The 22,843-nt window shown below is 42.7% G+C and overlaps 1 long non-coding RNA gene across 1 annotated transcript in view; it reads left to right on the top strand.

Annotated features, from left to right (window-relative positions):
• The window catches only part of LOC123372043, a 61,845-nt gene that overhangs the window by 24,029 nt on the left and 14,973 nt on the right, over window positions 1-22,843 (top strand). Inside the window, exons 2-3 of the long non-coding RNA XR_006580062.1 lie at window positions 4,589-4,750; window positions 21,730-21,853. This is a non-coding gene — a long non-coding RNA (uncharacterized LOC123372043). The remainder of the gene's footprint in view (window positions 1-4,588; window positions 4,751-21,729; window positions 21,854-22,843) is intronic.

The raw sequence follows: 22,843 nt of genomic DNA, 5'->3' as shown, positions 1-22,843 counted from the left end.
CGACCCTTGTCCTAAGTGATTTGGTTTGACTGCAGGTCAGTCTGCTGACTAGCTTGAGGTAGCATCTATGCCCTCTGTGGGGCTCATATATTTTTGGGGTGGTAATCCGAGAAAAGTGACACCAAAATTGCCCCATGACTTATTATATGGGGACAGTGGGAGTTGGGTACTAGGAGGTTAGGGATGGTGAGAGGTGCTGAGGGCTGTCTGAAAAGCTGCTATGTGGGGGATGATGCTGGGTTTGGAGTTGGTGAGGATGCTACTTGGCAGATGATGGGTTCTGGGTTTGAAGGCTGTTTAGGAGGCGGGTACTTGGAAGTGTTTTTTGTCTCTCTTAACTCCTGCTTACCCATGCAGCTCTGGACAGCACTGGTCTTCTAGAAGTATCACTTCCTCTGCTTTCTCACCGAGTGCCATGGGGGAGTAGGGAGAATGCGATTGGGATTGCAGTGAGGCAATTGTGTCTTCTTTCCGCTGTTCTGGGTCCTAGCAACTGCAGAATACTTCAGATTTTCCCCCTCAGTGGGGTGCAATCTAGTGGATGCCCCCCAGACATGCCCCTCTGGTTAAGAAGTGTTTCTCTACACTGGGACATTTTGTACCTGTTTTTTCAGCTTTCTATCTATGCTATATTGGATGTGGGGACACAGATGGTTTTGAATGATTTAGGCACAAGACTGGGGCTCGGCAGATCTGGATTCAACTTCTAGCTCTGCTACAGACTTCATGTGTGACCTTGGGCAAGTCACTTAACGTTTGTGTGCCTCAGTTGCTCCTATGTAAAATGGAGATAATCTCTTTTTTTCTCCTATCCTTTTTCTTTTCAGGATGCTTTTACTATGTTATTAACCAGTTGTAGCTGATAAAAAGAATAATAGTTGGTCAGTCATTTTGCTTTGAAAATTTTATATATATATGTGTGTGTGTGTATAAATATATATCTATAGAGAGAGTACATGAAACAATGAATTCACACTACTATGGCTCTTTTGGGTAATGTTGATTGCTAATTTGGCTCCTGAACCACTGAGGTCTGAGTATCACTGATTTAGACTGTAAGCTCTTCTGGACAGGGACTCACAATCTCAGTTAGAGCTATTAGGTGCTATTGTAATACAAATAGTAATAACTATTGCTGTGACACAGGCATTTGTCATAGTCAAGAAATCAGTGGATGAGAAGCTGGATATGAGTCAGCAGTGTGCCCTTGTTGCCAAGAAGGCCAACGGCATATTGGGCTGTATTAGTAGGAGCATTGCAAGCAGATCGAGGGAAGTGATTATTCCCCTCTATTCGGCACTGGTGAGGCCACACCTGGAGTATTGCGTCCAGTTTTGGTCCCACCACTACAGAAAGGACAAATTGGAGGGAGTCAAGCAGAGGGCAACGAAAATGATTAGGGGCCTGGAGCACATGACTTATGAGGAGAGCCTGAGGGAACTGGGGTTATTTAGTCTGCAGAAGAGAAGAGTGAGGGGGGATTTGATAGCAGCCTTCAACTACCTGAAAGGGGGTTTCAAAGAGGATGGAGCTAGGCTGTTCTCAGTGGTGGCAGATGACGGAACAAGAAGCAATGGTCTCAAGTTGCAGTGAGGGAGGTCTAGGTTGGATATTAGGAAACACTATTTCACTAGGAGGGTGGTGAAGCACTGGAATGGGCTACCTAGGGAGGTGGTGAAATCTCCATCCTTAGAGGTTTTTAAGGCCAAACTTGACAAAGCCCTGGCTGGGATGATTTAGTTGATGTTGGTCCTGCTTTGAGTAGGGAATTGGATTAGATGACCTCCTGAGGTCTCTTCCAACCCTAATAATCTATGATTCTGCGATTGTTGTAGGTTAACTTTTGGTTGCTCTTCCTATTCCAATATTGATAAGAATACTAACTGGCATCTGTAACTGTCCTTCTAAATTTCATTGTCTAGGTTTGAACATCAGGTGTTCTCATAAAACTCCTTAATGTATTTTTCTTCAGCATTTCTTGGAATGAAAGTTCTCATTTCCTTGCCAATGGAAATATGTCTTGTTTCTAAGCAGGTAAGTGTCCAGTACAGTGATTCTCAATCTATTTACCACTGTGGGCCACATATGTGGCCCACAACGTGTTATGTGGGCTGTATAGAATAATACCTCTATGGCCCTGAGGATGTCACATGGGCCAGATCTCTGTGCTGATTGGGCTGCAGGTTGAGAACCACTGTATAACTCCCAGAACCACCTCATAATGCTGTAAATCAGACTATCACAAATATCCTTCATGTTGGACAAGGAAGGCTCTCTCCACCACAATGTGCCTGTCTGACTTTTTGGCCCATAGGCCAAGTCTATCTTATTAAATACATGTTCATAACATGGTCAAGAGGTACTTGGTTTGAATTCAGATGTTACCACCTTCAGGAGATGATGCAAGAGCCACCTGTTGGTTGGTTGTTTCTGTCAGTCTAAAAGTTATGTTATTGAACCAGGGGTAGAGACTGAGTTTGGGATGAATTTGTGTTTTCAGCAGCATGTTTTTTATTCTAACATGTATTTGGGAATATACCGTACATTTGTGGGTTTATATATATATAATGCCTACGAGCATTGGGTAGGCTGAAATTTATATTTATTTGTAAAATGGAATAAATATATTGAATTCAACATGGTTAAAATAAACTGTAATGCACCAATATAAAAAGTCACCAGTATTTTTTGTGGGATCCTCCTTTGGAGGTATGGTGTCAGGTCTGCCTGCCCATTTTCAGATTCACCAGCTTTAACACTACCAGGTTATAGTGCTGTTCAGATGCCAGCCAAAGTGCCACAGCATGTTTCTGTGCTACTGTAAACAAGGAACAGTGGCTGCTTTTAGTCAGTGAGGATTGAAATTGTTCAGTAGTGAAGAGTTTTTATGACCCTGGCTCAGCTCCCCCAGTGGACTCTGGACCAGGTCCTATGTTTGGATCCACCCATTTGATCCCACGTGCTCTTAGGCTTGCTGAGTCTGGAACTGGCTTTCCCTCTAGGCCTACTCTCAGGGGGCAGATCCTCTGCCTAGAACCCCTTCCTGGTATATGGGACTTTGTAGTCTAAATGCATAGGACCTGCTAACCTCCCAGATCTCCCCAAAATATACCAAAGTTGTGGCCACTCTGGATTACTGTTTTCCCCAATCAGAGATTGCTTATCAATGACAGCAAAGGATGCACAGACTTTGCAATGGAATTGCTAAACAAGTCACACTTTACTCACAGACAAAGCATAGGTGATATACAGATCTATACAAAAATAACAAAAACCTGCATGCTAAATTCTCCCTTCAGTGACTTTACCATTCTGAGAGCCCTTTGTGTTTTGTACAGGGTTTCAGGTCTCTCACCTCCGGTCTCCACCACCTCCTCCTTCTGACTAGTCTTGTCTTTTGGTTCTGGTCTACTCTCTTTTTAAGTGGCTGATGAGAGAACCTGCCTTTTATAAAGTTTCAGTCCCCCTGTCCCATGACATCTCCTACTCCAGTGCCGCTTCTAGTCCCTTGTCAGGTGATTTGTTGCTTGGTTACAGCCCACATAAGCATCAGACTGGGAAAACTGGTATCCCTTGGCTGCAGTCAGCTCATTTAAATGGAAGATCACCCAGGTTAATGACTCTTGATTGCTGTCCATTGTTAGCCCTCTGCTAGGTGCAGAGATTTCTTCTGATACCCCTTGGGCATTTCAGCTCAAGATGGAGGCTTCAGTGCCAAAGTAAAGGCACATACAGTCTTACATTGAAAATTCCATTCACAAAATAGAATGGAGTTTACAGATTAATATAGACATATATCAGTCCTTCACAATAGTTAACAGCAATAACATTTAAATGCTTCAGAGTCAGTGATGACATGGTTAGGCTTCAGAGTCAGTGCACCATTACAGTGAATGGGAGCAGATAGAATCTTTCTTAGAGTTTTGCCATTGACTTCAATGGGGTTATGATTTCACGCATAGTTTCTATCACCGGACTTCATAAAACGCCTCTGCATTTGGACACATTCAGTTTTCTTCATAGACATAACAATTACACTTTTAAAAAAATGTAAAACTTTAATTCTGCAGACGCTGCTGGGGTGGTTAGCAGAGAAATGCTGATTATGGTATACCAGCTCTGGCTCCTAGCTGCAGCTAATATATCTCATCTCTAAAAAGTGTGGGGGAGGAGTGATAAAGCAGAATACTTATCTCCCAAATGTGCCATTTAAATTTTTTCCAGAAAGCCTAATTAAATAAATAAACAGACTGTATAAACTCAGAAATAAATTAATCCTTGGTTATCAACAACTCTGGTTCTAATATCACCCTCCTTGGCTAATAACTGAATGTTCCCTTAATAACAACATTTGTAGTTACTATATACCCATGACAGAGGATGTTATAAGAGAAGACATTCCAATGAAGGACTATATGACACATTTCTTATATAATAGTACTACTAATCTTGTGTCTATTTGAGTCAAATTGTTAAAAACAGTGGGGCAGAATTTTCAGAAGTGATTTAGGAGCCTTCTAAGTCATTGAGACACTGTTGAAAATTACCCAACATTACTTTGACTTTTCTATTCTTTTTTTCTTTTTAGCAATTGTGCCCTGTTATCCAAAAAGTATGAGGAAGATTGAATGTCTCATTATAACTCTTGTCCAAAGTGTCCAAGAGAACATATCAAGTAACAGAACCAAAATGTCACCAGCTGAGTGAAACACTTATAAGCTTACCTGCTACCACCACTTGCATGAACAAGGTAAGTAGTAAGAATGATGTTAGAAACATTTTCATATTTATTCCAATGTTTTATTTCATGACTGAACTTATTACCACAGAAGAAACTGTGGTTTGAATACAGTCTTGTGGGCCTGTTTCGATTGCCTTACCTTATGTAGTCATTTACACCTGTGAAAACTAAGTGAAAACTGCTACCACCATTTTGAGAGGAGAATTCAGTTTAGTAACATATTACACACATTTTGCAGAGGAATAAATGACTGCACAGGGGGCAAGGTAAAGGAGAACAAGGCCCTCTGACTGTAGAACCTTAGCCTATTAGTGACTTAGACGCTATTAGGGCTGGAAGGCTCATATCAGGGGTTTGGCTCAGTCTTTGGAAGAAAATAGGAGAGAGAGCGCACATATTCAGCCAAAGAGGGTGATATTAGAACACCCCTTAGTAGTTAATAACTGTGACAGTCAGGGAGTAGATCGTCCCCTGCATGGTAATTTATTGGGCAATGCACTTGTGGCCAATGGAGGGCATAATGACAGTACGAATCAAAGGGGAGTGTCTATTGTGATTGGTCTATGGTTTAGGGAATTGAAAACACCTTCACATGCTTCCTTTGTTGGAAGAAAAAGTGTGGCAGAATGCATGGTCTGCTTGCCCTGCCTCGTTTAAAAAAAAAAAAATCTCTTTCTAACAAATTATGTGTAGTAGAATTTGTACTATAATAAACAGATCTACCTGTATGTGTGGTATAAAGATTTCTAGAACACAGATTATTTTTATTTTTGAGGGGATAATTTATTTTGATTCCTAATGACACTTACTCAGAATATATTCCTGTCTGGTTGAGATTAATTATGCATACATGAATAACAGTAAGTTAAACTTGTACACTATTTACAAAGAAGGTGTAATAACTCAGCAGTCCTAAAAATTGCTGCTGCTTTTTTCTTTCCCTGGATTTTCACATGTGCAACATGCATCTTTGTAAAACACATATTTGCAGATGTCACTTTAAATACTATTTTCCAAGATTTTATTTTCATAGAAAACAGATGTCTGTAATTATCTCTTCTTTGACCTCTGAGACTTATCAAAGTCAAATAGGTAATCATCCAATCAGACGGGCTATCATTATCAGAAGAAAAGTAATTATAATCTGAATATGTTTGAACATGATTATTATAAGCCTTAAACTGTTACTTCTGATTGGGGCAGAACTGAAGACATTATCACTTCATAATTCAAATGATGTAACTTCACTTGTTTTTTTTATTTTGGAATATGGAGAGCCAAATTTATTTAACAATGTAATTCTTTCTTTAAACATGAACAAATTATACAATAGTCTCTCTAAAACCACAAGAAGGCTTCTTAAAATCTTGACAGTGAAATTAGGGGAAATGGTATTTAAGAAAATTAGAGCTAAGAATCTAAATCAGACAGATCTCAAAATGAGAAGATGAGGCTTCCAGGAGCAAGAGAAAGTGCAAGTACATTCATGTGAAAATAAATTTGGAGAGATGTTTTACTGCCTTAGGGATTAATTCAGCAAAACACTGAGAATCTCCTGTAAGAGGGCTCTTAGCATCCAGAGCGAGGTTCTGCTCCACACCTCACAGGATCAGGTTCTAGAACCATATACCTCTTTCAATCCATTCATGGAACTCCCCCTTCCACTGGTATTACTGGGAATTACACACACTCACCAAGGGTAGAATAGGGTCATAGTTCTCAATTTTGAGATGGTGCTCTCAGTCTAGTCCCTAGAAGCCAGATGTCTGCAACAGAGGGACCACTATCATAACTGGAACTCATTAACATGCTTGCTGGCAGTTTCAACATAGAGGGCCAGGATTTAACAAGGATAGGACCCGATTCTCCATTGCCTTGCACCATGTATGATTATTTACAGCTATGCTAAGTGGGTGTAAACTGCTACTGTTCTGATTTAATAGAGTTTTACAGTGGGATCACCTTCTTACAGGAGGATCTTTCAGCAAGCTTTTAAGATAGCTGGTCCCTTAATCTAGGAGAGGCAAGCACCTGTACTCCTAAAATGATCTTTTTGTATCTGACTGCTGCAAGTTGCATCTACCTTCCTTCTAGGTGGTACGTGTTTTTAGCTTCTATTATATTTTCCCCTATATTTCCTTCTGCCATATTCCTGAGAAAGAATTACATCTTCTCAGGGCCCACTTGTCTCCATACGTGCTGCTTTGTGGCTCTTTGGTCCATTAAGACCTATTTTCCTTATATACCCTGGGCTCCAGTAGTAAGTTTAACAAATAGGATGCCTAATCTTTCCTTTTCTCTCTCTGGAGTTATTCATTCTTACTATTCTTTTTTTTTTTTAAACGGGAAGTGCCTTTCTGTGTGTCTCATTCTGAGCCCTGGATGTATCTCCATTTTGCTATTGCTGCTCCTACCCCATATTGTGCACCTATTTCTCAATATGAATTGAATGTGTATATACAGTAATATGATCACCAAAATTCTTAGACATTCAAAGCTTTCCTTACCCCTTATCTGATGAGTTCCAGATTTTCTGCAGTTTCAACCTTGGGGTTTGTTTAGTTGCTTTTATTTTTCCCCACATACAGCATGAGGAGGTTTTATTATCTTCTCTGCTAATGATTCACTTTGTGATCTTGGGTAAGTCACTTAAGCCGAAGTATTCAAAAGTGTCCACTAATTTTGGGTGCCTAGCTCTATACACTTAGAAACTTAACAGAGGTGCTGAACATCCTTAACTCCAATTGTATTCAATGGGAGCTGCAAGTTCCCATTGTTTAATATTTGCAAAGTGCTTTGAGATCCTCATATGAAAAGTGCTGTAGATTGCAAAGAAGTTCACCCATATGTCAGTTCACTTAAGGGAACCATCTGTAAGTCTCTGGATAAAAGTGATGGCTCCCTAATCTCTTCACCCTTGACAACTAACTAATACCCACCATTTACAATTTCATATATAGTGAAGATTTTTCTGAACAGTACCCATCAGCTAACCGCAACGACTCTTTTCTCAAGATGGTAGATCAAAAAGAGATAGAACTACCTTTTAAAAGCATATCCATAAATCCTTTCCCTCACAGCATCTCAAAGTTTGCTGGCCTAATAAATTCTATTTTACAGTATGATTAACCTTCAGCTATTAAAGCAGCAACAACAACCATTGTTGGTCTTGTATATCAAGACAAATTTCTAATAATTAATATTTAATCTCACTTTTGTCTTGTTCAAAGCCTTTCCACATTCCTTGAAAGACTTTGTACATTCAAATTAAGAAAAAAAGTTGGGTTGTGATTGACTGACTGAAATTGATTTGTTTTCTTGTCATTTCTTAACTTTCATTCTAAAGCCTCTTACTTTCTAGTCAACTCAATTATATTACCTGCTCCTAGGTAGCTCTTAGGTGCTCTAAATCAACTCCATATGTAATTTTTTTCTTTCTTAGGTCACCTTAATTATATCACAAAAATCCTTCCCAAGGACTCATCTTGATAACTGACTTCAGCTTGTGTCTTCTGTCATTGTGGTGCACTGCTGTGTACCCATAAATTCATTCTTCTGAGCAGAGCTTCATCTTTTAGAAGACATTACCATCCTTTCCTTTGATTTCATTATCTTGAGTGATGGTTTATAGCTGTTTACTGAAGATTCCCTCACAAAAGATTGTTCTACCTCTTACAAAAGGTTCCACTACCTCTATCCACTTCATTGTGCCTTGTTACCCAAAATTTATCTCATGGTCACACCTTTCCTTCTTTGGAGAGGAAGTATTTCTGGCCATGTAAAGAAAGTAAATGTAGATGTACCACCACAACGCCATCCAGAGCCAGCTGGTGAAAGCCATCCCACCATCCCTGGGGAAGATCACCCTCGACTCGGCCATCCCCGGGACAGACAGCAGACTGTGACCCGACATCATCTTGACGGACGCAGAAAAGAAGGTCCTCCTGGTAGACGTCACGGTACCCTTTGAAAACAGGTCACCGGCCTTCCACGAGGCCTGAGCACGGAAGGCGTCGAAGTACACCCCTCTGGCTGAGACCCTGAGAGCCCAGGGTTACGAGGTCCAGATACAAGCCCTGATCGTGGGAGCCCTGGGCTCGTGGGACCCCCACAACGAGCCGGTTCTGTGGAGTCAGTTGACGCTACGCCTGGCTCATGAGACAGCTCATGGTGTCCGACACCATCAGTTGGTCCAGAGATATTTATACGGAACACATCACAGGATACCATCAATACCGCACTGAGTAATCGAGACTGCCGACCAGGAAATAACCCACTTCCTTCCCTGACGAACCAAGGGACGCACCCCACCCATGTACTCATTCGCTACACCGATACTGACTTGGACTCCTTATACATTCCATGGGTGGCGTACCCGAGCCCACTTATCCACTGTCACTTTAAAAACTCTTGCACCCCAATCTGGGTCTATGTGATATGTATGTATCTCTTCACCCTTGCAACCGATACCTGTAATCCCTCATAACTCAAGCCTGACCCCAGATGTACAGTACCTTCCCTCTTAACTTGTGTCTATTTAATTTTAAACATTAACTTTAATAAAAATGTTAAATCTACCAAGAATCAGCATTATAATAAAAAGTGATTCCTGTTCTGAATGTATTATGCTGCAGGCAGCTCTTGAACCTCTCTAAATTGTTCATTCTCCAAATATCAGAATGGATATAATGAAGTTTTATTATGAAAAACTGCTATATGTATGTGGATCCACTATTGCTGACAGGGACTGTAGCAGGAACAAACCAGACAGGTACCATGGGAGTGCTTAGAACTCAATGACCCTGTTCAGGTGCAAACACTTGGGACAAAAACAGAACAAAGAATGTCAGTGGGGGTTTTAAATAGTGAGCCACCTAGCAATGGAGTAGTAAGATAGGAAGAGGAAATGTGGGGCAGGAAAGGGGAAGGTAAGAGAAGCTGGGAAGGTGTTCTGTGAGGGAGAAAGACCTGCCAGTGTGCAGTAGCCTGCATGAGGAGGGGTCACCCTGCCAGCCTTACTGGACCTAAAAGGTCCCCAAGGACTCACAAGGGAAGGGTAAGCTAGTAAGAGGGCCATTGTGATGTCCGGTGTGTATTATTTTGGATGATCTGGACTCTCCTGTGTTTTGTATGATTAAGTAAAAGAGCATTAAGGAGTTAGACGCTATGCAAAGTATGTGTGCATAAAACTTCTTCAAAACTGGCAGAGTTAAACTGTACCCAGAAGCTTCACACTGTTTGGGTGGAATTCTGGGAGACGGTGTGTTTAAGTAACTGGAGTACTGTGGGGGTGCTCGGTGTTGGTCCTGGGGGCCTAGAGCAGGTGGGCCAAGGAGCTCCATTTCCAAGAAGGGGTGGCAGACTGAGAGTCAGTGCCCAGAATATGTGCCAGAAGGGCCAAGGGAGAGACCAGTGCTGCAGCCTGCCGAGACCCAGAGAAGCTTGAAACAACTGGGAATCTAGAGCACAGCTTGGATGCCCTTCATGGGTGGGTGGTCCAGGGGGGGGTGCTCACTAGGATCTATGACAACCTCTACTAGCGTCCTTGACTTCTTTTCTTGCTGGGTGTGTGCTTTTCCTGGGTATTGCTTCCTGGCTTTCTCCTCATTCTCTGCTAAAGTTACTCTGGAATTCTTGTTTTCTTTTTTAAATTCCATAATAAATATATAATTCTTCTTTTGAAAGTATTTCCGCTTGTTAACTATCTGACTTAAGTTTAAGTTGTTGTCCTTCTAGAAACTGTTCCTCACATTTCTTCTTTTATATCAGTCTGTTCCACATCCCTTGGGGCATGTCTGCACTGCCCTGTAGCTCAGATTAATGGGATGTGAATAGTATTGCACCCAAATATGCAGTTTCCAAAAGAGTTAGTGCTCCCAGTATCCGTCTTGTTAGAGAAAAGCATAAAATTGCACATTCAGTTCTATGTAACCCACTTACACCTGGTCCCTTTCAATCCATATGTATATTTCAGAGATTCTGGACAATTTCCCTGGCTTCTGTCACTTTCATGGAATGTTAACAATTAGCAAGTAATTAATCATCTGCACTTTTAAAAAACACATTTCTTTGTATTATCACTTGGAAAGTGGGGAATTTCTTGGAAGCACCAGATCTAAGGTTTAATTCTGTGGTGTTCCAAGTGGGGTGGATTCTCCATCACTGGCAATTTTTAAATCATGATTGAATGGTTAACCAAAAAGATCTCTAGTTCAAAGAGGAATGAATTCAGGGAAGCCTGCATTATACAGGAGGGCTGAAGTTCTGTGGCCTGCATTGTGCAGGAGGTCAGACTAGATGATCATAATGGTCCCTTCTGACCTTAGAGTCTATGAGTCCTGGACTATAACTCCTTTTGTGGACACTGCGAGTGCTAACTTAAAGGCCCCTAGTTCACACTAATGTAGTCCTGTTTGAAGAGGATTACATTAGTGTGAACTAGGGACCTTTAAGTTAGCACCCGCAGCATCCACACAGGGGAGTTACAGCATCACACTGGTGCACACTGCAATTGTACAGATGCCCCCTGGGTTATGCAAACCCGATTTACGCAAATCCACATTTACGGAAAAAGTTCCGTAAACTAGAAATAGGAGAGGGGGTTTTTTGTTTGTTTTTGGGGGGGGGGGTGCATAATGGTCGGGTATAAGTTTCTGACTTACACAAAATTTGAGTTACGCAAGGCATTCCGGAAATAACACTTGTGTAAGTCGGGGAGCGTCTGTAGTTCAAACTGCGGGGTAATGTAGACACATCCTTATTTTATTTTGCAGACAGACTTCTTCCACTACAGAGTGTCTGTTCCACTCCTCTCTCACTTCCCCCTCTAACATCTTAAAATAACTTTTTTTTTTTAAACTAGGCTCCTTATCACTGGTTATGCACTAACACTCCCAAGAATGCCAGTGGCCTCTACATTTTTCTAGAACTAGTTAACTTTCTCTCCTTATATGGACGAAATTTTTGTAGTAGTATTTCAGTTGGACATTTTTCGCTTCATCAAGGAGTATATCTACACTACAAGTGCTAAAGCAGCACAGATGCAGTGCTGCAGCAGCTATGTTGCTGTTGCGCAGACACTTACTACAATGACAGAAGTGGTTTTTCTGTCACTGTAGTAAATCCACCCCCTCAAGAGACAGAAGTTAGGTGCACCTTCAGTGAGGGTTAGATGGAACTAACTAGATCGCACAGGACATGAACATTTTCACAGTCTTCAGTGATATATCTCAGGCAGGAGCTTGCTCTTCTCTCCCTTCACCCCCCCTTTCCCTCCATACCCCACTCTGGCCAGAGCTTGCTCTCCTTCCCGCAGCCCGGGAGCCAGGAGGCGCTCACTCTCCCTGCCACCGTGGCCCAGGGCTGGAGGATTCTGTGCCCCTGACAGTTATTGCTTGCCACTCCCATTTGTGCATCCCACTGGATCAACCAAGCCTGAGGCTACGATCTTTCTTCCTCTTAAGCCTGTCTTACTTGCTGACCTTTTCCTCCATGCCTGTGATGCTATAACTGAACTAGAAAAGGAGTCATAAATTTCTACTTTCACCCAGATTTCTCCATTATCATGAGGCTCTGCAATCCTTTCTTCATCTTTACTTATCTTAAAGTGCCATATTTGACAGTTTGTTCACAGATATGTGCTAATATCCTGCTTCTGATTCTAGTATCATCTACCTTTTCTACTAAGAAATTATCCACTCATTTCTAAACAATCCTAGTAGCTTTTTAGTAAGAAATCTCAGTGCACTTAATTAAGTTGATGCTCTCTGAAAGCCCACCAACTCTACAGCATAGCTAATCCTGAAAATTGACATGGGTTTGTGTCTAATTTATTCTGAATTATTCTACCATATACTTCAGAAGTTGTTAAAGCCAGGTTGTTGTTTCATATAACTGCCAGGCAACTCTATTCCAAGTTTGAGACCAAACTATTCATAGTTTGATTTAAATAGTACAATGGTACGTTGCTAGTGCTATATAAATTATAACAAGTAATAGTCTAATTTCAATTCCACCCCAATGGATGATGCCTTGAATTACTGAAACAAAAGACACAATCTTGCAAAGACCTCAGAGGTGCTGAGTGCCCTAAATTCGCTTTGATTTTAGTTGAGGGTGCTCATTACCTTTTAAGAATATTCCCGGGACCTTGCAGACTCAAACATAGTGCCCATAAACAGGAATTCAGAAGGCACGTCAGCATCAGTACACGTGCATCTTGGAAGTTTAAATCCCACTGTCTCCTTTCTTCTTCAATGTTTGTTCATTTTAAGTGTACCTGCACCACCACCTTGCTTCCAGAAGTGCTTCCAGAAGTCATCATCTTTAACTGGTTGGATAGAAGTTCTTGACCAGTGACCAAACCTGGGCAAGCTGATTTTGAGCCCATACGGGTAATAACCTATTACCAGTAGCCCAATCTTGACCCTTCCCTAAAGGCATTTCCCAGTCTCCTGAATGGTCCTTACTGACTGTTCTTCAGCAGGTTATTAACTAAGAATTAAGAATCTGTTTGAAGGAGATTCTCGCCATAAATTATGTATCTGACAAAGAAAACATTCAGTTGTATCTATGAACTCATTTTCAGCTAACAGAATGATGAATATTCAGTAAATGTTGAAATTGCTAAGGCCAGTTAATGAAAATTGGGACAGAAATGAGCATAACACCATGTAAAGGTGTAATTCAAGAAATTAATAATTATTTCCTTCACAGTTTGTTTGCATTATTTCAAGGTAATGCTGGTGATAGCTATGTTGATCACATTAACGGAATAAGAACAGGAGTACTTGTGGCACCTTAGAGACTAACAAATTTATTTCAGCATAAGCTTTCGTGGGCTACAGCTCAGTTCTTTGGATGCATCGAATGGAACACACAGACAGAAGATATTTATACATACAGAGAACAAGAAAAGGTGGAAGTACCCATACCAACTAAGAGGCCAATCAATTGAGATGAGCTATCAGTAGCAGGAGAAAAAAAACCTTTGAAGTGATAATCGAGATGACCCATAGAAGGTGAATCTGTGTGTTCCATTCTATGCATCCGAAGAAGTGAGCTGTAGCCCACAAAAGCTTATGCTGAAATAAATTTGTTAGTCTCTAAGGTGCCACAAGTACTCCTGTTCTTTTTGCAGATACAGACTAACGCGGCTGCTACTCTGAAACCTGTCATTAGGGGAATAGTTGACACTACCTGGGTATAAGAATAACTCGTGTGTGTTATACACAAAAAACTTTGTCAGAAGAATATTATTGAGGTTGCACAGTCAAGCACTCAAACATTAGGAAATGGCAGAATTAAGGTTGTCTGTGAAACCTTGATTTGGCCCCTTGTGTGTATGCATTATGATGCCAATTTTAATCACATCATCATATATTATTTTTTCTATGTGCCTTGTTCCGTGCAGAGAGTGGATGGTGCTCATGTAGCAGCTAGCTATTCAATATTTTTTCTCATTGTTTTAATGTGTGGCCCTATGCCTTATTTACTGCACATTATTCAAACCCTGCTCTGAAGACAGAATTATTAATTTCCTCATGAGCTTTTCTGTGGCACTCATCACTATGATATCTGAGGTTTTCACAAATATTATCACATTTATTTTCACAAAACCCCTGTGAGATGAGATATCCCTTTTATAGATGGAGAACTGAGGTGGAGAGATGAAGGTAAAAAAGTATCCTTTAATTTTGGGTGCCCAATTTGAGATACCTAGGACCTGAGTTTTCAGAGTACTTAGCAATATACCGTATATAGCACTTTGTATGTTCAAAGAACACCCCACATTCAGTTGCAGCTGAGAGTGCTAGCACTTCTGCAGATCAGACCTCAGGGTCTCAAGTTGGGCACCCAGAAAAATGAGGAGCACATAGGCTCCTCCTCTCCCCTCCTCCCCGCTATTTCCTAGCTGTTGAGTGCTTGACTTTGCAACATTATAAATGTTCTTTTAATGTTGTTTTTGTGTATATTTTTCTAGGTTAAAAAATTTTTTTAAAACCCACAGATTTCATCATGAGTTATCACTGACACTCACATGGGTCATCAGCATGACTGGAACCTTCATATCCACCACACAGACCTATATGATTTGAACTATTGAAGTAACTAATAGGTCATCATCCCTTACATGGATCAGATACATCAGTGGCTTTAACAGGATGTTTGCTGACACAAGAGGAAAGATGAGACTTGAGAATCTTGGGTTCTATTGCAGGCCCTGGAGGAAAGTGTGCTTTAGCAAGCATCAACTCTTCTCCTCTCCCCTCCCCTCCCTCCCCCAAAGTTTGACCCTTTTTGTCCCAGCCCCTCAAGCATGCCTGTCTCCCACCCCAGCTGCTTGTCCCAATCTTGTTCTCTTCATGTACCCAGTCCCAGACTCCTCCCCTCAGGCTTCTGATGCTAATTTCAGGCTCCTTGCCCAGCCAATCCCAGGTCCCATCCTTTTGGCTCCTCATTCAATCTCTCTCTCTTTTTCTCTTATCTCGTCCCTGGCATCCAGTTGCACTCTCTTGCCTGTGTGTCCTGTCCCACTGGCTCCCAATCCCAGTCTCTCTCCACCCTGGGCTCTTTTTTTCAAATCTCAGTGCCTCCCACCCCCAAACACCTTGTTCCAGCTTTTTTGACCAGCCAGTCCCAGTTCTCAACTTGCTCTCCGACTTTTCATCAGAGCTGCCTTTCTTCACCCTTCATCTCCTTCCCTCTGGTTCCTAGTCCCAGTCCCAGTCTCTCCCCCAGCTCCTCATCCAGCCTCAGTCTCCCACAACCCACTGGCTCCCAGCCTCTTCCTTACCTCCACTTTCCCTCCTTGGCTCCCAGTCCTAGTCTCCTTGGTCAGGCAGTTCCATTCTCCCCCTTGCCCCCAGTTCCTGGTCCCATTCTCCTTGTTCAGCCAGTCCCAGTCTCCTTTCCATCTTCCAGTTTTCCTCTTCTCTCTCATGACAGCTTTTAGGCCCAGGCTCCTTCCATCGAGGCTCCTTGTTCCATCTACTCCCTGCTTCCTGAGGTCCAGTTCTTGTCCCCCACATCGTTCAAATCAGGCAACTTTCTCCTACTCCAGGGGTGGGCAAACTTTTTGGCCCGAGGGCCACATCAGGGTTGTGCAACTGTATGGAGGGCCGGGTAGGGAAGACTGTGTCTCCCTAAACAGCCTGGCCCCTACCCCCTATCCACCCCCTCCCACTTCCTGCCCCCTGATTGCCCCCCTCAGAACTCCCAACCCATCCAACACCCCTGCTCCTTGTCCCCTGATTGCCCCCTCCCGGGACTCCCGCCCCCTATCCAACCCCCTGCTCCCTGTCCCCTGACTGCCCCAACCCCTATCCACACCCCCACCCCCTGACAGCCCCCCCGGGATTCCAACCCCCTATCCAACCACCCTCTGCTTCTTGTCCCCTGACCACCCCCTCCTGGGACCCTCCACCCCTAACTGCCCCCTGGGATCCCACCCCCTTATCTGGCCCCCCTGCTCCCTGTCTCCTGACTGCCCTCCTGGCCCCTATCCACATCCCCGCCTGCTGACAGGCCCCCCCGGGACTCCCACTCCCAACCCTCCCTGTTCCTCATCCCCTGACCACCACCCCAGAACCTCCGCCCCATCCAACCGCCCCCTCCTCCCTGACTGCCCCCCCCCGCTCCCTGCCCCTTACCAGCAGCAGGAGCTTGCAGGTGCGACATCCGGCCAGAGCCAGCTGCGCTCCCCACTGTGCCCAGCGGGAGCAGTGGGCCAGAGCACGGTGTGCGTGGCTGCAGGGGAGGGGCCGGGGATTAGGCTCCCCAGCTAGGAGCTCAAGAGCCGGGCAGGATGGTCCCGCGGGCCATAATTTGCCCACGTCTGTCCTACTCTTTGGTCTAGCCGAGCAGAAGGCACGTAATTGAGAGCACAGAATAGAGAGGTTCCCTGCTGTCATCTCCAGAGTCTGGCCCTGGCTCATGCTGCAGCATCCCAGAGCTGCAGTTGCTAGGATAGTCCTGCTCAGCCCTTGGCTGGGGCATGCCCAGCATGGATGGATTCTTCTGGGAATTGAGCTGCACAGCTCTAGCAAGTCTCTACTGAGCATGTGCAAACGGATATTTTTTTCCCAAAGGCCTATAACTTGGCCAAATTTGTCTATATTTTCATGGGGGTGGCAAAAAGCGCATCCTTGACACAGCTGCCCCCCTGCCAGATTTCAAGTCACCATTCCAAAGAATTAGGGTGCTAGAGCATATAAAAATAAAGGTCACCTGAATTTTTTAACATGGTCAAAACAACATTTTCCCTTAGCATCATTGTCTGAAATAATTTAACCATTATGAATTAAATTTCCCCCCCAAAATTCAGCCTGAGGTAGACACCTGGCATGGAAAACTTCAGCTCAAACTGTTAAAGTTTTGCAAAGTTGTAAGCAATTTGATACAGTGTTTTGTAGTGGAAATTGTCAGATAATCTTAATAATAGGGGGACTAGACATAAACACCCAATCAACTTGAAGGTAGCTGATAGGTTTGATAATATCACCATGAAGATCTAATCTCAACCATTCTGAGGAGGACCAACGCACCCAGCACAGTCTTGGGTCATGAAGTTGTATGTAGAAGTCCAGTCTGTTGTTTCGACCTTCAGGAGGAGTCCATGCAGAATCCTTTTTATTGTAGAGTTGGTAGTATGTAGAAGTCCAGTCTGTTGGGTCAGTATCCCATTTTGTAGAAGGCCAGAATTAGACAGAAAAGCATATCCCTGCTATAGAGTTCTGTAGGATGGTTTAGATATAATATAGAAAGTATATCATTCTTGATTACATTTTATAGGTTTTTAGAGTCATTTGTACAGAAGCCTCTTACATTTCTGTAGAACCCTATTGATTTCATTCCCATTAAATGGTATAGGATATTTCTATAAGGATAAGTTCCAGCAGAAGAAAAGAGGAAATGCATTTTCATCTCCAATCTTGACTCCTCATTTCAAGTTATATTATGAGCCAAGTGAAAAATGGACAAGAAGAAGGAGGAGTCAGAATACATCAGTTGCCTGCTTCCAGCCAGCGAACTACAATGGTAGAAAAGTCAGGAGGAGGAGCTTGGGCAAAGGAAAAGTGGCTATAGCACATTGTCTTGTTTTGACTTATGAGTGACTAGAGTGAGAGAGGAGAAGGAAGAGGACAGACTATGAAATCTGGACTGTGTGTGTGCGCGTGTGTGCGCGCGTGTGATGTGAGAGTCTTTCTCTCACGCATTCAGCATGCTAAGTGAAGTGATGGACTGCCATGTGTCATAGCGTGACTTGGTAGCTTTGATTGGAGGAAAAGCAAGGACTCTTTCTGGGCTGGGATGGAGGAAAGAAGGGATAATTTGTTCCTATCATGAGATGACAGGAAGTGTCTGAATGGATCCTTGTAAGTTTGTTGATGGAGCCAACATTTTGGTGGATCTGGGCTTTAGTCTGCCTCCGGTTTTGTGATTTTGCTGTGTTTACCTTGACTTTTTAAATATTACCCTGAAAGATCAGACTTTCTTTGAGGTCTGCAAAAAGACTCACAAGATGTGTTCTGTGGTAGTACCATACTTCTTAATTTCAAGGAATATTTTAAGTCCTAGAGAATGGGATACACAGTACCATTTTGGAAGTGGAGTGAGGATAAGGGCATCAGCACTGTCTTATTGGTGTATTTCCTATTAACATTTACTCCGCTTTGACTATTTTGTGGCATGTTGGTTTTTCCAGGCAGACTATAGAATATGCATGAGCCAGGAGGAAGGACCAGTATCCCTGAGATACAACTCTGTTCTTGTTTAAAAACAAAACACAACCATCTTAACCTAATAAAATGTCCAATGGAATGAATGGAGGTGGTTGGATTTTTACTGGTAATAAGCTCTCTTGCCCACAATTTAGTGCAGAATTGTATTGTTAAACTGCTGTTATATACCACTGCATGAAAATCTGCATTTCAGCTATGAGTGAAGGATTCTAATGTATGTAGTCTGTGTAAAGCACTTTGGGAAGGAAGGAAAATATTTAGAGCAGCACAAATCTGAAAATTAAACTGGGAGGGTTGGGAGATATTTTGCCCTTCTATAGTACATTCTACCTGAGAATCTGTAAGATCATATTAACAAATGAATCCTTACAATATCCTTTTAAGGTAGGTATCTCTACTTGCATTTTATCAATGAGGAAATGATACAGAAATATTTGTGGGCTCGCCATGATCACGTAGCAAGTCAGTCAGTAACAGACCCAGGAATAGTATCCAGCTCTCCTGACTCCTAATTGTGTGCTTTAACCACTATATTATGCTCCCTCTGATGTACAGATATAGACTGTACACCTTTGCATCTTCAGTCTCTTATTATTACAATGTGCCTGCTCTTCCAACAGTTAAATGTTAATCATTAATGGACATTGAAAATATTTCTTTGGTAGTCTCAGAATCTGATTCTCTTGTTCTTTGTATAATGAATATGCAAAGATGTTAAAATAGATTTCATACTGATGACATAAGTGCTGCCACCCCCTAAGAATCACTTAGGAAAACTCTATTGTCCACTGGAGATCACGATCCACTTAAAATTGACATTTACACCTGGCTGAGTAGTTCTTGCAGCCGTGCAGTAATAGCGACTTGCCATTAGATGGCATACCTGCAGCAGGCAGAGTAAGTCTATGAAGGCCAGGCAAAGGGATGAAGACAGCAGAGACACCTTGCTGCCTTGACTCCCCCCTTGCTTATCAGCAGCTGGACGCCTGACAGGGACCAGGGGAAAAGAGCAACATGGGAAAGAGGAGGAGGAATGGCACCGAGCCAGCCTTCAACACAAAGCCCCCAGCCTGCGGCAGGCTCAGGCTTTTCCCAGCACAGGGTGTATGTCCCGCTGGTGACAGCTCCAGCCTGAGAGAGGGAGCCATCTAGGAGAAGGAAGAAGTAAGGGGAGGTCCTATCCCCCTGGCAGAGTGTAGCTACCTCATCCCAAAGCCTGCAGCAGCCAGAGGGGCTTTAGCTGCTTGCTGGTGTTTTGTTTTTCCCTGTGTAAATGGATGTAGGACCAAAGGAGAGGTGGCAATCTCAGAGTGGCTGCCTCCTGCCTCACAGACAACTGGGGACAATCAACAAATAAAGCAGCAGCAGACAAGCCTCACGCTGCTGCTGTTGCCACACAGAGGCTGGCTTCTACATGCCCACACCCAGACTTACTTTAGTTCCCATGGCAAGCTGCAAGGCTACAACATTCTTGTTAGAAACAGGTTTGGTGCATGTGTGTTGTTGGTGTTAGGAGGGGAACTCTTGGGGGTGGGGGGGAGAGGACAAGAGTCCGTAGAGCAGCAGTGCTGGGGGACAAGGCCCCTGGTGCTGAGGGGTGAGGACTGAGCTCTTGCTGAAGTTCTGGAGTTCTGGAGTGGCAGAGCTGTTGTGGCGGGCAGGGGAAGAGCTGTTGCTGCAAGGAGGCTGGTGGGGGCAGAGCTTAGCTACTGGGCTGACCTCCGGTCTGCAAGTGGGAACAGAATTCTTGCTATTGGTGGGGAGGGGAAAGAGTTTTGCTGCTGCTTGGGTGCTATTGGAGGCCCATATTTGGGTGACAATCTTGACAAATGATCTGTGTTCCAATGAACATTGAAGTGATACGACCCTTTGGGGGGGGGGGTGTTTACTCCTGAGAGTTTGGTTTGAGGAGAGAGCTGTGAACAAGAGGTGCTGCTTGTGCTACCAAGCTCCCACCCTTGCTTGAGTAGTGAGTAGCTGACAGCCCTAGCCCACTGGTTGCGGAAGCAGGGAACAGTCTCTTGTGGATTCAGTATAGCTCATTTCTTACACATAAATTTATCTCATACATTTTCAAAACCAGTATGAAATGTGCACATCTGTAAAGGCACAACCCTCTTAGGACCCACTACAGCTGTAAATTGGTAGCATTTGATTGGTAGATTTAACAATAAAACAGATTTATCTCCATGCCTATGGGACACGGATTAATCTAGACAGAGTTCTCAGTGCAGCTGAAAGGCAACAAACTCTACTACATGAAAAGAATCCAGATCCTTTGAAATCCAGTTCTCAGTTTAGATATGATTCTTAGCATTTGTTTTTTAAAAAAAGTTTTATTTCTGCTTTTATTTTTAGATTTAAAAGTATTTAGTGAATTATATCGATATAAAATTACATGTATACTTTAATTAAACTTGTATTGTGAGGAACAGTGTTGTACAAACTGTTTTAAAAGTTGTGGCATTGCATTCAGTGGGAAAGGAGCAGAGTGAAGTTAGTTCCACTTTATATTAATTTGAATACTTCATTTCTAAGCTTTGCAATGTCTGTATCTTTTAAGAAAATTCCAATAGTTTCTGAAAGATTTCAGCTGAAGTAAGAGAGAGAGTCTTCCACCTTAACTCCAAGTTAATAAAGTTTCTCCTCTCCCTCCATTAGAACCGGGTGAGCTATTCACAGTGAACAATTTATTCAAATGTTTGCTGTTTGTGAATTATTTGTGTATTTACTACTTATGCTGTATAATTGGTCATTTTAGTCACATGGTATTGTTTTTGTTCCCGATTAGATGCCTCCCAAACCACAAAGAGCTTTCAAGATGGCCAGGCGAACATTTCTAGTGTAAATACTCATGCAAATACAAGTTCACACATATGTTTGGAACATTCACTGAATAGTACAAAGTTCACTGACATAAAAGTGGTGCAAATACCATTGAAATGAATTTGCAGTTGTATTTGAGTTAATATTTGTGAGTACTTTTTTGCAGTATTTGCCCAGATCTTGTCTGCTGGTAACCAGGGAGGGAGGGTGGGTGCTAAGTCTCTGTATTCCTTTTTCTGTAGCCGAATTTATCACCCCTGAACCAACAGTGGATTCAGCAGTGATATGCTAGATGGAAATTCATCCAACAGGATCATGATCTGGGTTAATTGAAATGCTGATCCATTTTTTAAGAAATAAAGCATTTATAAATTGGAATTCTCTGAAGTAACACTATTAACACTTGCTCACTTTATACAGCTAGCAGGTGAGCTCCAAATAGAACAGAAAGAGTCAACAGGAGGAGGAGAAGAGCTGAACTCCACTGAATCTCTGGTCTAGACATAGGCCACTACATGAACTCCCAGGCTAACAGACATGCTAGGTAACCTATCAGTATTTCATGGGAGTCTTCTATTTATGAGACTACTTCTGTTTTTCTAATGGAGCACTTCTCCAGCCTGATCCTTCAACCCTCACTCACTCTGAATAAGCAGCAAAGAATCCTGTGGCACCTCGTTATCTCTAGCTTGCTTCTTGCTTGCTTATATATACCTGCCCCGGGAAATTTCCACTACTTGCATCCGAAGAAGTGGGTATTCACCCACGAAAGCTCATGCTGCAAAACGTCTGTTAGTCTATAAGGTGCCACAGGATTCTTTGCTGCTTCTACAGAACCAGACTAACACGGCTACCCCTCTGATACTTGTCACTCTGAATAGCACTTAGACAAGTCATCATTCCTATGTAGTTGGAGACATTATTGGCAGTGCTACTCAGTATGACCAAGAGTTGCAGAATGGGGACCTTAAAAGGAGATCTGCCCCTGTTGTGAGTTCTCATAGAGTTAGTTAGTTGCAACTTTCTATCCAATCCAGGGATCAAATCCAGGCAGAGTCTATCTCAGGTGGAAATGGCAGCATTTTCTAGGGGCTCCATGTAAAACATCTCCAAAATGTTAATTGTTTTGTACGTTCTATCATCTGGTATCTTTGTTGGGGAAAAACAAAAGGTTGAAGTGAAGATTTTATTAGCTTACCTCTTGACAGCTGATCATGCTATGTAGTATTGTTATCCTCATTTAGTATCTGCAGAATTTCCATTCAAAATAGGGAAACTTTTATTTCGTAACTGGGTTACTGGGTTGAACACATTTCCCTTGACACTGGACTTCTGTATTTGAAATCAGAATTGTCCAGTACGGTAGAATTATAATTTAATCATGTAAAATAGAGCTGGAAAAGCCCAATTAGATCATGTAGTCCATCTCCCTGCTAGTGTAGGACTATTCCTTACCAGATATTGTAGTGCTTTTTTCCAGTGCAGTTTTAAATGTCTCCGGGGATGGGGCTTCCATCTCTTCCCGTAGGCAAAT

Source organism: Mauremys mutica, chromosome 5, assembly GCF_020497125.1.
Source record: "Mauremys mutica isolate MM-2020 ecotype Southern chromosome 5, ASM2049712v1, whole genome shotgun sequence".
Classification (NCBI taxonomy): Eukaryota; Metazoa; Chordata; order Testudines; family Geoemydidae; genus Mauremys; species Mauremys mutica.
The sequence above is the reverse complement of the archived record's forward strand: the minus strand, read 5'-3'. Positions and strand labels throughout refer to the sequence as shown.